General features: G+C 32.8%; 1 protein-coding gene across 1 annotated transcript in view; it reads right to left on the bottom strand.

The window, feature by feature from the left end:
* Window positions 1-15,610, bottom strand: part of LOC131693959 (uncharacterized) — a 426,221-nt gene that overhangs the window by 44,180 nt on the left and 366,431 nt on the right. The gene's annotated exons all lie outside the window — the stretch shown is intronic.

Here is a 15,610-nt window from a genome sequence, read left to right as displayed (position 1 = left end):
AAACAGATCAAATCTTGTTGATTCACTATCTGCTTGAATTAAATTCATATATCGTCGCTGTTGTGCTATCTTATGACAAATGCCATTTTGGGGTAAACTGAGTTAAATATGCCATATTGTTGGTCTAAAAATCTCTACAAAATGGCGTTTTTGGAATTTTGACATCCTACTTGGTTACTGTGATATAATGAGAAACGTGCTGAGAAATTCTCTGATATTTGCTTAAAATGACTGTGTCTGGGCAATGGCACAAGTTATCTTGATGGATTAGATGTTTTTCTATGTAAAAATGTCTAAGAAACACAATGGCAAAATCATTTTTAAAATAAAAATACACGAAATGTGAGAAAAAAAGCAATTTTAGTTTTAAACTGGAAATATAACATATTTGGCAACACTGTATCCAAAAATTATTATTTTTTCTAGTTTCCCTGACTCATTTCCTTTAAAACGCATCTCATCGATTGTTTATAGACCAAATAAAGCCAAAGATATAAATAAAAGTTAATAATTGATGATTTTTTTCTATGGAAAATTTTCCAAGCACGATTATGACACTCCATACAAATTTTGTCATCAATACACACCCATGATACGTATGAGTGCGACTTTTGTTTACATGTTTAGCAAAAACTCGTAATATAGTCAACCGATCTTCACAATATTTGAGAGATTAATACTGAATAGACAGAAGCATCAATTGTATTCTCTGAATTCTTTCTACTATTTACCAATTGCAAGTTATTAAATCTCAAACTTTAAAAATCGTTTTTCTCGAAATGTGCAAAATGGCGCTTGTCATAAGATAGCACAACAGCGACGATATGCGTTCAAAACATTCTTCCAGTTCGCTTGTTCAGTTCTTTTTCACCTGCTGCTGGTGTACATTCAGGTATGTTGAAGCTACTAAGCGACATTTTATTCATTGTTGCAAGCAATGTCTTCTTGACGGGGTTTTGTTCCTCACACATCGTGCTTGATCTAGCTTCGCAGAATTCATTCTCTTCATTACAGCTAGCTGCTCAAATCCGAGTTAACTCGTCCTTTTCCGAATGAGTTTTTTCTAACTCTGCCTTTAATCTGGACAGTTCGTCCCTTAGCTTTTTCTTCCGTCTAGTAATCCTGCAAAACAATATTCTTTTAATGTCATGCTTTGAACACAAGCATTGTGTTCATCATTTGTTCAAGATTCAATCTCAATTTTAACAAACCAGGGTGAATTCACCCCCGGGGGGTAAATTTGCCTATTGTCGGGGGTGAATTATGCAGGGTAAATTCCAACTTGTTATCGTAACATTCCCGTCGGGTATGTGTCCTTATATATTGTTTCAGTGTATCATGAATTGAGATGCTTACTGAGAGTGTTAAGAAACAGATATCTACTTGGAAAATTATGATTATCATCCTTTTTTCTGACGGGGTAATGCTGGTAAGCAACTTTCTGAAAGGTACATGGGGAATGAATATTCGGAAAGGGGTACATTAGAGTGACAATATAACGACCATTTTTGACATCACTAATCTACACCCCCTAGCGTGGTTCCAAATCATGAAAAATGACACTATCCAAATTTGGGCGAAATCGGTTAACTCTAACGCCTCCCCAAAGAGCTTAAAGTTTGTATGGGATTTTTGGCCAAAATGTATGGGGAAACACTCGCAGTTCACAAAATCGCCGCTAGACGTCGCTGTAGACGTCCGAGCACGGACCTAGGAAGGAGTTAAGCTTTTTAAGATATGCGGAACAAGTTTGTCGAACACTGAAAGACAACCCAACCAACCGTTAGAGTTATAAACGTTTAAAGTTGGATACTGCTGCTCAACATTCGCAAAAGGCGTGAACCACGCGTAAAGGCGGGACAAAGTTAAGAAAAACTCATATATCTCTGAAACGATGAGAGATAGAAAGTTATGATGTTCCACAAAGTTGTAGAGGAATAAAAGGGCTTTTTGTTTTCACTTGAAAATTTCTCCGCATGGGGGCGGTAGTGAGCCAAATAGTTTAAAGGGAATATTTCTATCTGTACAACGGTAAGAGACAGATCAATCTACAAAGTTGTAGAGTAGCAAAAATAATTTCTTTTCTCATTTGAAAAAGTAAAATTCTGCCACATGGTGGCGCCAGTGAATAGAATTAATACAAGGTAATACGCCTACGAAAATTAACAAGACAAGACCTCTAGAGCTTTGTGAGTTGTTTGCTATGTTCAGCAAAGTATCTTGGTTTTATCTGCACCTTAATTTGATAATGCAATATAGTTTGGGTTTTCACCGAATCCCGATCACAACGACGTAACAGAAAGCTATCAAATGTATATCTCATGTTGATATTTATTACTGTGTTATCTTTGTGATATCCCAATCAGCAAGGCAAGCAAACTTATATCAAGATTATATCTTCTGGTGATATCATTGATCTGCTAATATGATTTTCATGTACGCATATAACGATGATGTTATAATATATAACATATTCTTTCACAATTATCTTTGAACGCTGCCTGTAAACTGTAAAGCGGGCAAATAACCAGTTGGTTAAAGCCTCAATAAACAAATCAATCAATGAACTGTGAACGATTGTTATATTACACAAATGACCGTCTATTTGCTAATTCGCTGAAGCCTCTTTTTATGCGTCGTGTTTCAACTTTTTAAAGCAAGTTTTTATTGATTTCCTAATATTTGCGTTTTACACATGGATATTCAAAGTTCCACGATTTTGAGAAAAGATAAATTTTAAATGCAAGTGGTCGGAAACTTGAAAGTAAGGTGTGTAACTTACTTGATTGCATTTTGATTAAGAGATTACCTATTTTCTGACACGCAATTTCGAATATGTGGCTTATGATTTCAATAATGAAGCCTTTATTCAAAAAGTTTTGGAATCGTTATTATCAACAAGCTATACTAAAGATTATAATTTTCATATAAAATTTATTTTAAAGTAGATGCCGGAAAGCACTCCAGATGAAATAAAGAAAAGCGGATTCAAATAATAAAGCATTTTTTAAATTATTTGTCGTGGTTTAGTCAAATGATTATTTAATTAATTTTCTTTTGATTAATTGTGCATATTGCGAAAACAAATTTTCAGAACTTAAAAAACTGCTTGATATATACTAAATTCTACAATACCGTTATGTATTTTATGCGGGGTTTCCATAAACAACCGAAACTTGTCCAGTTTGTGGGTATCTGATTTTGTGCGTTCTCCGAATTACCAAAGTATTGCAATTTTTTTCAGTTGAACCCCCACATAAAAATGTTAGAGATTGTTGTATCTTTTCAATACACCTAAGATAAGTTTGACATTTTACGGTTGAACTGACAATTGCTTTGAATGCACATATGACACATTCTTTCGTGACGTTACAACGATTTGGCGATTCTTCATTCCATTAATATGTTATAACTTTATTGAATGAACGCCTACATCAAAACTTATTACAGATTCGGAAAGTAGACAAAATTTCACTAAAGATTCAATAAACATAAACTGAATATACTGGAAGAGGATTGTTTTATGGCCGATAATGTAACGTGACGTTACAACGCGTCACAAATTAGAACTTTCAACGTATTTCTATAAAAGTCAAAATATCTGCTCTATAAGATTTTTTATCAAGAACAAATCTTCTATGATGTATTTCTAAATAGCATACGAATAACTAGGTGTCATTAAATATATGTTTTATTGTTTTGTTTCTTATTAAGTATCTTTAACTTTCGTGACCTTACAACGCTCCTTTCTCAGAAAAACGATATCTCATTGCATTGTAACGTCACGAAAATCTTCATCTTTTCTATAACTATGTAAGTTACGCTGGTGTTATTGTTTTGAGTAAAATTTTAAATATTTATCACATTTAGCTGTTTTAATGATAATTTACTCGCACAACAATATGGGGTTGTCGAAAAATCACGCTACAGTTTATTTTTGATTGTAGCAGAAATAATTGATCAAACCAAGAATTTTTTTCATATCTGTTGTGGATAGATTTGAGCCATTTATTTATTTGACAGGACTCAATATAGTGGTTTAACGGAGCCAGAATAGCAGCTTTTATCACATATTTCACAAACAAAAATAAACTGGCAGTTTAGCTTTGTTTAATTTGGTAAGGAATCTGTTGCCCGATCCGAGTTTATAGTATGATATTTGTATTGTTGGGCTTAGACAACTGGATTTATTCGACAAAGCGAGCACAATTTAAGCGCCAGACAATCGATAGTGCTAAGTACACTGAAATATTGTATATATTATAGTTGCAACGATTCAGAGAAAAGGAACACGTCATATCGTCGTGATGTTACGAAAGAAAATGTGTTACGTCCAATCGTCAATTCGACGGGTTTTTAAATGTATGCAAACACCAATAAACACTTCCTCATCTATCTTTTTTGTGCTTATTTGAAATGTGCTAAAGCCTTTTTATCCGACTCTAAGCAATTGAGACGATTTAGTGCGGTCACTCAGATAGGTCTCTGTACACCCAATTACGTTTTTACAACTTCCGGTAAATTCGAATAGATACCCGTCTATATTGGATTAAATACCTCAGGCATTTCAATAACGTAGCTGCTTTGACGATGTATTTGGGCTTGTAACGGAAGAATTGGTTAGTTACTAACTGACGACACGTGCGACTACAACGGAAGTTGCGGACAACCTTATAACGGGCGTCTCGTCGATGATGGCGAAGTGTGGAATGTTTGATTGCTGGGAGGAAAGAAATATTCAGGGAACGTATTATTATTCATGGCTAAATACTAACCCGAGAACAAAGCTCGGAAATTCCCTCACAACCTTCCATCGCATGTCCTTGACTACGTTGCTGTTAGCGTGATTGCATCGGAGCGTACCATATGACCAGCGCCACAGTGGCACGACTTAGAACAAAAGGTGGACTAAAGTTCAAACTTTTTCCGTGTCGGTTCATATAGGACGTTTTTATGTAATTTTGGTACGCTGAATTCGTTGTAGATATTAAAACATTTCAAAAATGAACATTTACTATTCATTAGGGTGTCTCAAAAAAAATATTTTTTTCTAAATCGTTCTTAAAATTTGTGTATGTTAATTTTCGTGTGCTAAATCGTTTTTGATATTAACATTTGCAAAAAAAATTTCATTTCAAAATTGGCTCGAAAATAATTATTTTGTTGTGAACGTTCGAAATTTTTTAAAGACATTTTTGTGCGTTGAATTCCTATGTTGGTTGTAGAAAATAGAAATTAACTTTACTACTTATTAGAGTGGCTCAAAAGTAAATATTTTGTCTTTTATAAAGATTTCTTTCAATTGTAATTTTGGAATTTATTTTCCGTATTGAAACGAATTGATTATCATTACGTGGTTTTAGAAATGACTATATTATTTTTAAGGATCAAATAAGATGTGATCAACTAATTTTGGAACGTTTAATTCATTAGTGGGTTACTTGGTATGAAAACTACATTTTTTTCATTTTCAAAACAAACATTTTGAGCGTCTTAGTGGAATATTGATTTACATTCACTAATCAACAAGATGGTTAACGATTTTGTTTTCGCAGGTGTGTTTTAAGTTGCTTAGATTGCTTATTTCATACCTTAAATTAAAATAAATCCAAAATCCTTTTTTCGCGTATATGGTTCATTTAAAAATGGTCTTATTTTATTAGGATAATATCGCATATCCTTAAGCTATATCAGAGCTATGCAAACTCGGAAAAAATAGTCTCGCCAAATGTCTAGAACTCAACTGTGTTCACTCAATTTGACAGTTATTGCGTAAGTTAGCAAAAATAGTTCATGAAACATTTTATGACACATTTCAGATGGTTGAAAATATTTACTGAATTTTAAACATTCTTAATTCCTTTACCACTTAAAAACCATACTTCCCATTCGGCTCCTTACTCTTGATCACTAGTAAAACCCTTGTAGATCATGCTCTAAATGCCATTTGAAAGTTGTGCATAAATTAATGTCATTATTCTAGCCATAAAGTGAATATTCAAATTAAATATCAGTAATAACCATGCGTCTCCATTCACAGTTTTTTTTCAAATTTTGACTGCTTATCGCAAGTTTTCGCAAAACTAGCATAGGCTCATTTTAAAGAGAAAATGAAAAGCTTTCGATGCGCATTCGATGTGATCGCGGGCATTCACGGGCGTCGTTGTTGTTTTCGCTTTAGAAGTTCGAATTCAATAAAAATTCACGACAAACAGTTATCTAAACCAACTAGTGACTTATTTTTGGCGATTTTACGATGTAATTTTATCACACGGATAATTTTGGTGAAGTAATGCAATTCATAAAATCAACCGTTTCTCTGAAAAACGAGAATAACCGTATGTAGTTCCTATGGTCAAATAATGCAAAAACACTTGAGTTATGCCCTTCAAAACTGTCAAAAATTCATTTTGCATTCAAATCACCTAAAATCTCTCGAAATTGTCTCTGATGGCTCAGCTGATACGAGAAAAATACTACTGAGAATGTCGCATAACCGTCATATATGGACTTAAGACCGGGCTCGTCCCACTGTGAGCGTTTAGGAGAGTACAGTCTAGGTGGACTTTTAAAGAAATATAATGTGATATATAGTTGTTCAATCGTTTATTAAAAATACCTCCTCCAGAGTTGTAGATAAAGTCTTATATAAAATTTTGTTTATTTTCTGAATCTGTAATTAGGTTTGATGAAGGAGTTCATTTGAAAAAGTTATAACAGGTTTAGAGAATGAAGGTTGGTCAAATCGTTGTAACGTCACGAAAGAATGTGTCGATGGTATATAACCCCTTAAGCACTTAAGGATATACATTCTGAATTTATAAATATCACGCTAGTATAATTTCCTGTTTACGAAACAACTTGAAAGCGTTTCAATAAACCATACGAAGTACAATTTGACACTATATCTGATAAATCATTCAAGCGCCTGATAAAAGTTAAATTACGTGACGTTACAACGCAAAGTGTATCCTGTTCTAACTTTAGTTCCACACATCCAATAAAAGAAATTGTAAGCTTTTTAGAAATGTATTTTTGAATACAAAGTGAATCCGGAATATGAATTTGAACAAAATTTCAGTTTTTTATTAAAATTAAAAAATAGGCATTTTTCGTGACGTTACAGCGCAAAAACAACCAAAACTTCTATTAGTTCAAAAAGCATTAGTGGTCAAATCATGAAAAAAATCTTTCTAGTTTTATTGTTCTACACTCAATAATGAACAAATTCCTATAAACAGATAAAAATTTCAATAATAGTTTCATGAAATAGAACTTTTCTTAGAAGTCAATAATTCAGGAGCCATTTTCCGTGAAATTTAACTTATTTTTCTAAATATGTATATATATATATATATATATATATATATATATATATATATATATATATATATATATATATATATATATATATATATATATATATATATATATATATATATATATATATATATATATATATATATATATATATATATATATATATATATATATATATATATATATATATATATATATATATATATATATATATATATATATATATATATATATATATATATATATATATAAGCAACTTTCTGAAAGGTACATGGGGAATGAATATTCGGAAAGGGGTACATTAGAGTGACAATATAACGACCATTTTTGACATCACTAATCTACACCCCCTAGCGTGGTTCCAAATCATGAAAAATGACACTATCCAAATTTGGGCGAAATCGGTTAACTCTAACGCCTCCCCAAAGAGCTTAAAGTTTGTATGGGATTTTTGGCCAAATTGTATGGGGAAACACTCGCAGTTCACAAAATCGCCGCTAGACGTCGCTGTAGACGTCCGAGCACGGACCTAGGAAGGAGTTAAGCTTTTTAAGATATGCGGAACAAGTTTGTCGAACACTGAAAGACAACCCAACCAACCGTTAGAGTTATAAACGTTTAAAGTTGGATACTGCTGCTCAACATTCGCAAAAGGCGTGAACCACGCGTAAAGGCGGGACAAAGTTAAGAAAAACTCATATATCTCTGAAACGATGAGAGATAGAAAGTTATGATGTTCCACAAAGTTGTAGAGGAATAAAAGGGCTTTTTGTTTTCACTTGAAAATTTCTCCGCATGGGGGCGGTAGTGAGCCAAATAGTTTAAAGGGAATATTTCTATCTGTACAACGGTAAGAGACAGATCAATCTACAAAGTTGTAGAGTAGCAAAAATAATTTCTTTTCTCATTTGAAAAAGTAAAATTCTGCCACATGGTGGCGCCAGTGAATAGAATTAATACAAGGTAATACGCCTACGAAAATTAACAAGACAAGACCTCTAGAGCTTTGTGAGTTGTTTGCTATGTTCAGCAAAGTATCTTGGTTTTATCTGCACCTTAATTTGATAATGCAATATAGTTTGGGTTTTCACCGAATCCCGATCACAACGACGTAACAGAAAGCTATCAAATGTATATCTCATGTTGATATTTATTACTGTGTTATCTTTGTGATATCCCAATCAGCAAGGCAAGCAAACTTATATCAAGATTATATCTTCTGGTGATATCATTGATCTGCTAATATGATTTTCATGTACGCATATAACGATGATGTTATAATATATAACATATTCTTTCACAATTATCTTTGAACGCTGCCTGTAAACTGTAAAGCGGGCAAATAACCAGTTGGTTAAAGCCTCAATAAACAAATCAATCAATGAACTGTGAACGATTGTTATATTACACAAATGACCGTCTATTTGCTAATTCGCTGAAGCCTCTTTTTATGCGTCGTGTTTCAACTTTTTAAAGCAAGTTTTTATTGATTTCCTAATATTTGCGTTTTACACATGGATATTCAAAGTTCCACGATTTTGAGAAAAGATAAATTTTAAATGCAAGTGGTCGGAAACTTGAAAGTAAGGTGTGTAACTTACTTGATTGCATTTTGATTAAGAGATTACCTATTTTCTGACACGCAATTTCGAATATGTGGCTTATGATTTCAATAATGAAGCCTTTATTCAAAAAGTTTTGGAATCGTTATTATCAACAAGCTATACTAAAGATTATAATTTTCATATAAAATTTATTTTAAAGTAGATGCCGGAAAGCACTCCAGATGAAATAAAGAAAAGCGGATTCAAATAATAAAGCATTTTTTAAATTATTTGTCGTGGTTTAGTCAAATGATTATTTAATTAATTTTCTTTTGATTAATTGTGCATATTGCGAAAACAAATTTTCAGAACTTAAAAAACTGCTTGATATATACTAAATTCTACAATACCGTTATGTATTTTATGCGGGGTTTCCATAAACAACCGAAACTTGTCCAGTTTGTGGGTATCTGATTTTGTGCGTTCTCCGAATTACCAAAGTATTGCAATTTTTTTCAGTTGAACCCCCACATAAAAATGTTAGAGATTGTTGTATCTTTTCAATACACCTAAGATAAGTTTGACATTTTACGGTTGAACTGACAATTGGTTTGAATGCACATATGACACATTCTTTCGTGACGTTACAACGATTTGGCGATTCTTCATTCCATTAATATGTTATAACTTTATTGAATGAACGCCTACATCAAAACTTATTACAGATTCGGAAAGTAGACAAAATTTCACTAAAGATTCAATAAACATAAACTGAATATACTGGAAGAGGATTGTTTTATGGCCGATAATGTAACGTGACGTTACAACGCGTCACAAATTAGAACTTTCAACGTATTTCTATAAAAGTCAAAATATCTGCTCTATAAGATTTTTTATCAAGAACAAATCTTCTATGATGTATTTCTAAATAGCATACGAATAACTAGGTGTCATTAAATATATGTTTTATTGTTTTGTTTCTTATTAAGTATCTTTAACTTTCGTGACCTTACAACGCTCCTTTCTCAGAAAAACGATATCTCATTGCATTGTAACGTCACGAAAATCTTCATCTTTTCTATAACTATGTAAGTTACGCTGGTGTTATTGTTTTGAGTAAAATTTTAAATATTTATCACATTTAGCTGTTTTAATGATAATTTACTCGCACAACAATATGGGGTTGTCGAAAAATCACGCTACAGTTTATTTTTGATTGTAGCAGAAATAATTGATCAAACCAAGAATTTTTTTCATATCTGTTGTGGATAGATTTGAGCCATTTATTTATTTGACAGGACTCAATATAGTGGTTTAACGGAGCCAGAATAGCAGCTTTTATCACATATTTCACAAACAAAAATAAACTGGCAGTTTAGCTTTGTTTAATTTGGTAAGGAATCTGTTGCCCGATCCGAGTTTATAGTATGATATTTGTATTGTTGGGCTTAGACAACTGGATTTATTCGACAAAGCGAGCACAATTTAAGCGCCAGACAATCGATAGTGCTAAGTACACTGAAATATTGTATATATTATAGTTGCAACGATTCAGAGAAAAGGAACACGTCATATCGTCGTGATGTTACGAAAGAAAATGTGTTACGTCCAATCGTCAATTCGACGGGTTTTTAAATGTATGCAAACACCAATAAACACTTCCTCATCTATCTTTTTTGTGCTTATTTGAAATGTGCTAAAGCCTTTTTATCCGACTCTAAGCAATTGAGACGATTTAGTGCGGTCACTCAGATAGGTCTCTGTACACCCAATTACGTTTTTACAACTTCCGGTAAATTCGAATAGATACCCGTCTATATTGGATTAAATACCTCAGGCATTTCAATAACGTAGCTGCTTTGACGATGTATTTGGGCTTGTAACGGAAGAATTGGTTAGTTACTAACTGACGACACGTGCGACTACAACGGAAGTTGCGGACAACCTTATAACGGGCGTCTCGTCGATGATGGCGAAGTGTGGAATGTTTGATTGCTGGGAGGAAAGAAATATTCAGGGAACGTATTATTATTCATGGCTAAATACTAACCCGAGAACAAAGCTCGGAAATTCCCTCACAACCTTCCATCGCATGTCCTTGACTACGTTGCTGTTAGCGTGATTGCATCGGAGCGTACCATATGACCAGCGCCACAGTGGCACGACTTAGAACAAAAGGTGGACTAAAGTTCAAACTTTTTCCGTGTCGGTTCATATAGGACGTTTTTATGTAATTTTGGTACGCTGAATTCGTTGTAGATATTAAAACATTTCAAAAATGAACATTTACTATTCATTAGGGTGTCTCAAAAAAAATATTTTTTTCTAAATCGTTCTTAAAATTTGTGTATGTTAATTTTCGTGTGCTAAATCGTTTTTGATATTAACATTTGCAAAAAAAATTTCATTTCAAAATTGGCTCGAAAATAATTATTTTGTTGTGAACGTTCGAAATTTTTTAAAGACATTTTTGTGCGTTGAATTCCTATGTTGGTTGTAGAAAATAGAAATTAACTTTACTACTTATTAGAGTGGCTCAAAAGTAAATATTTTGTCTTTTATAAAGATTTCTTTCAATTGTAATTTTGGAATTTATTTTCCGTATTGAAACGAATTGATTATCATTACGTGGTTTTAGAAATGACTATATTATTTTTAAGGATCAAATAAGATGTGATCAACTAATTTTGGAACGTTTAATTCATTAGTGGGTTACTTGGTATGAAAACTACATTTTTTTCATTTTCAAAACAAACATTTTGAGCGTCTTAGTGGAATATTGATTTACATTCACTAATCAACAAGATGGTTAACGATTTTGTTTTCGCAGGTGTGTTTTAAGTTGCTTAGATTGCTTATTTCATACCTTAAATTAAAATAAATCCAAAATCCTTTTTTCGCGTATATGGTTCATTTAAAAATGGTCTTATTTTATTAGGATAATATCGCATATCCTTAAGCTATATCAGAGCTATGCAAACTCGGAAAAAATAGTCTCGCCAAATGTCTAGAACTCAACTGTGTTCACTCAATTTGACAGTTATTGCGTAAGTTAGCAAAAATAGTTCATGAAACATTTTATGACACATTTCAGATGGTTGAAAATATTTACTGAATTTTAAACATTCTTAATTCCTTTACCACTTAAAAACCATACTTCCCATTCGGCTCCTTACTCTTGATCACTAGTAAAACCCTTGTAGATCATGCTCTAAATGCCATTTGAAAGTTGTGCATAAATTAATGTCATTATTCTAGCCATAAAGTGAATATTCAAATTAAATATCAGTAATAACCATGCGTCTCCATTCACAGTTTTTTTTCAAATTTTGACTGCTTATCGCAAGTTTTCGCAAAACTAGCATAGGCTCATTTTAAAGAGAAAATGAAAAGCTTTCGATGCGCATTCGATGTGATCGCGGGCATTCACGGGCGTCGTTGTTGTTTTCGCTTTAGAAGTTCGAATTCAATAAAAATTCACGACAAACAGTTATCTAAACCAACTAGTGACTTATTTTTGGCGATTTTACGATGTAATTTTATCACACGGATAATTTTGGTGAAGTAATGCAATTCATAAAATCAACCGTTTCTCTGAAAAACGAGAATAACCGTATGTAGTTCCTATGGTCAAATAATGCAAAAACACTTGAGTTATGCCCTTCAAAACTGTCAAAAATTCATTTTGCATTCAAATCACCTAAAATCTCTCGAAATTGTCTCTGATGGCTCAGCTGATACGAGAAAAATACTACTGAGAATGTCGCATAACCGTCATATATGGACTTAAGACCGGGCTCGTCCCACTGTGAGCGTTTAGGAGAGTACAGTCTAGGTGGACTTTTAAAGAAATATAATGTGATATATAGTTGTTCAATCGTTTATTAAAAATACCTCCTCCAGAGTTGTAGATAAAGTCTTATATAAAATTTTGTTTATTTTCTGAATCTGTAATTAGGTTTGATGAAGGAGTTCATTTGAAAAAGTTATAACAGGTTTAGAGAATGAAGGTTGGTCAAATCGTTGTAACGTCACGAAAGAATGTGTCGATGGTATATAACCCCTTAAGCACTTAAGGATATACATTCTGAATTTATAAATATCACGCTAGTATAATTTCCTGTTTACGAAACAACTTGAAAGCGTTTCAATAAACCATACGAAGTACAATTTGACACTATATCTGATAAATCATTCAAGCGCCTGATAAAAGTTAAATTACGTGACGTTACAACGCAAAGTGTATCCTGTTCTAACTTTAGTTCCACACATCCAATAAAAGAAATTGTAAGCTTTTTAGAAATGTATTTTTGAATACAAAGTGAATCCGGAATATGAATTTGAACAAAATTTCAGTTTTTTATTAAAATTAAAAAATAGGCATTTTTCGTGACGTTACAGCGCAAAAACAACCAAAACTTCTATTAGTTCAAAAAGCATTAGTGGTCAAATCATGAAAAAAATCTTTCTAGTTTTATTGTTCTACACTCAATAATGAACAAATTCCTATAAACAGATAAAAATTTCAATAATAGTTTCATGAAATAGAACTTTTCTTAGAAGTCAATAATTCAGGAGCCATTTTCCGTGAAATTTAACTTATTTTTCTAAATATGTATATATATATATATATATATATATATATATATATATATATATATATATATATATATATATATATATATATATATATATATATATATATATATATATATATATATATATATATATATATATATATATATATATATATATATATATATATATATATATATATATATATATATATATATATATATATATATATATATATATATATATATATATATATATATATATATATATATATATATATATATATGTTGATGCTTCACCTCATGGACTAGGTGCTGTTTTAGTTCAGTATGATTTCGGTTCAAGACCTCGAATAATTTCTTGTGCATCGAAGGCTCTGACTGTGTGACAGAAAAAAAATCCACAAGCATAGAAGGAAGCGCTTGCGATGGTATGGGGAGTTGAGCGGTTCTCGGTGTATCTGTTGGACATAGTCTTCCCGATATGAACGGATGCGGAATCCAATGAATTTATCTTTGGAGGTTTACACAGAATAGGTCAGAGAGCAGTTTCACGAACTGAAGCATGGGCTTTAAGGCTACAGTCCTATAACTTCACAGTTGTTCGAGCTCCAGGTGAGATGAACATGGCCGATGCTTTATCTCGGTTGGTGAAAGAGTCACAATCTACTGAATCGTTCGATGAATCCAATGAGAAACATTTTCTGGATATTGGTACACTGGAACATACGTGGGAAGATATTGAAATTGAAGCTGAGAAAGATACGGAACAGACTATGGTACGCGAAGCAATCAAAAATAATCGCTGGGACAAGTCTCTAAAACGATATGAGTCGAAAGCAAAGAATATGAGAGTATTTGGGGCTCTAATATTCATGAACGATAGAGAGACAAGGGCATTAAAATTAGAGAGGCAATTCCATTATGTGCTCAGTCAAATGACTCTGTAAAGAGTCAAAATAAAAAGCTAAAAGATGTTTTGACTGGTGCTAAGTTGGATAACGTTAGTTGTAAATTGGCTTTAGAACAATATTTGCATATGCATAACAAGGTGCGACCACTGTCAAGACTTGGTGTTACGCCATTTGAACTACTTGTTGGTTGGAGATTCAGAGCAATATTTCCTTTTTTGAGGGAAACGTTGGCTTCAAATCTAGTTGATCGAACGGATATTTGAAAAAGATAGTGTAACTAAGCTGGAAGGTAAACAAAATGCGGATTCGAACAGAGGCGCAAAGGATTCAAAGATTGTCGTAGGAGACACGGTACTATCGGCTCAAAAAATAAACAAACAGGAACAACAATGTTTTCAGAAGATCGGTATGAGGTTTTGACCAGAGATGTGGCAAAAGTTGTGATACAAAGCAGCAGAGGTGTGTAATACGTAAGAAATGCACAAGATATCAAGAAGGTTCCCATCATGCTGCGCGCGAAACAAAATAACAGGTCCACAGATATGAACGATTTTTTACACTATAATCCATTTCCGGGTGATTCTACAGGAGGTTCAGCAGAAAATGAAAGCGTTGCTGAAAAACCAAAACGCCTGAGAAAGAAACCATCTCGTTTTAATTATATTGTACTATTTGGCATATTTGATTAGAGTACAGAACAGGAGTATTGTATGATAAGATAGCGATTCACAGAATAAACATAATGTTGTAATAGTTTAAGTAATTTTCTTCAAATGAATATACTTTATTTAATCCTTTACGAAATTTAAGAACTCCAATTATAAAACATCGGTAGAATATCTTACATACAACTTTGAAAAACGAGAAGTATAATAAGCACAAGTTGTTCCTTTTCATTTATTCCCTATAATCGCTTCTAATTGGCAAAAAATGCACCTAAGAAACTCACTAGCTTTGGCTAAGTTATAGTATTTCTCTGGCGACCTCATTCACCAGTCAAACGCCGAAGACGACACATCTTATTGGCAGCAAAGGATTCAAGAAATATCTTTATTTTCGGTAACCAGCATCAACATAACAAGCGCCGGTAGCAACGCACCATGGCCCCGGTCACGACACCCATCTTCCCCTAATGCCCTCGCATCGCGACTTGTAGCATAGCGTGTAGCAACTCCCATCATTCTCATGAGCTACATACACGGGTATCGCAATTTTGTTTGTTTAGTTTTATTTATTTTATTTTTGCCTTTCTCATATA

Source organism: Topomyia yanbarensis, chromosome 1 (assembly GCF_030247195.1).
Source record: "Topomyia yanbarensis strain Yona2022 chromosome 1, ASM3024719v1, whole genome shotgun sequence".
Lineage (NCBI taxonomy): Eukaryota > Metazoa > Arthropoda > Insecta > Diptera > Culicidae > Topomyia > Topomyia yanbarensis.
Note: the sequence above shows the minus strand (reverse complement) of the source record. Positions and strands in the feature narration are given on the sequence as shown.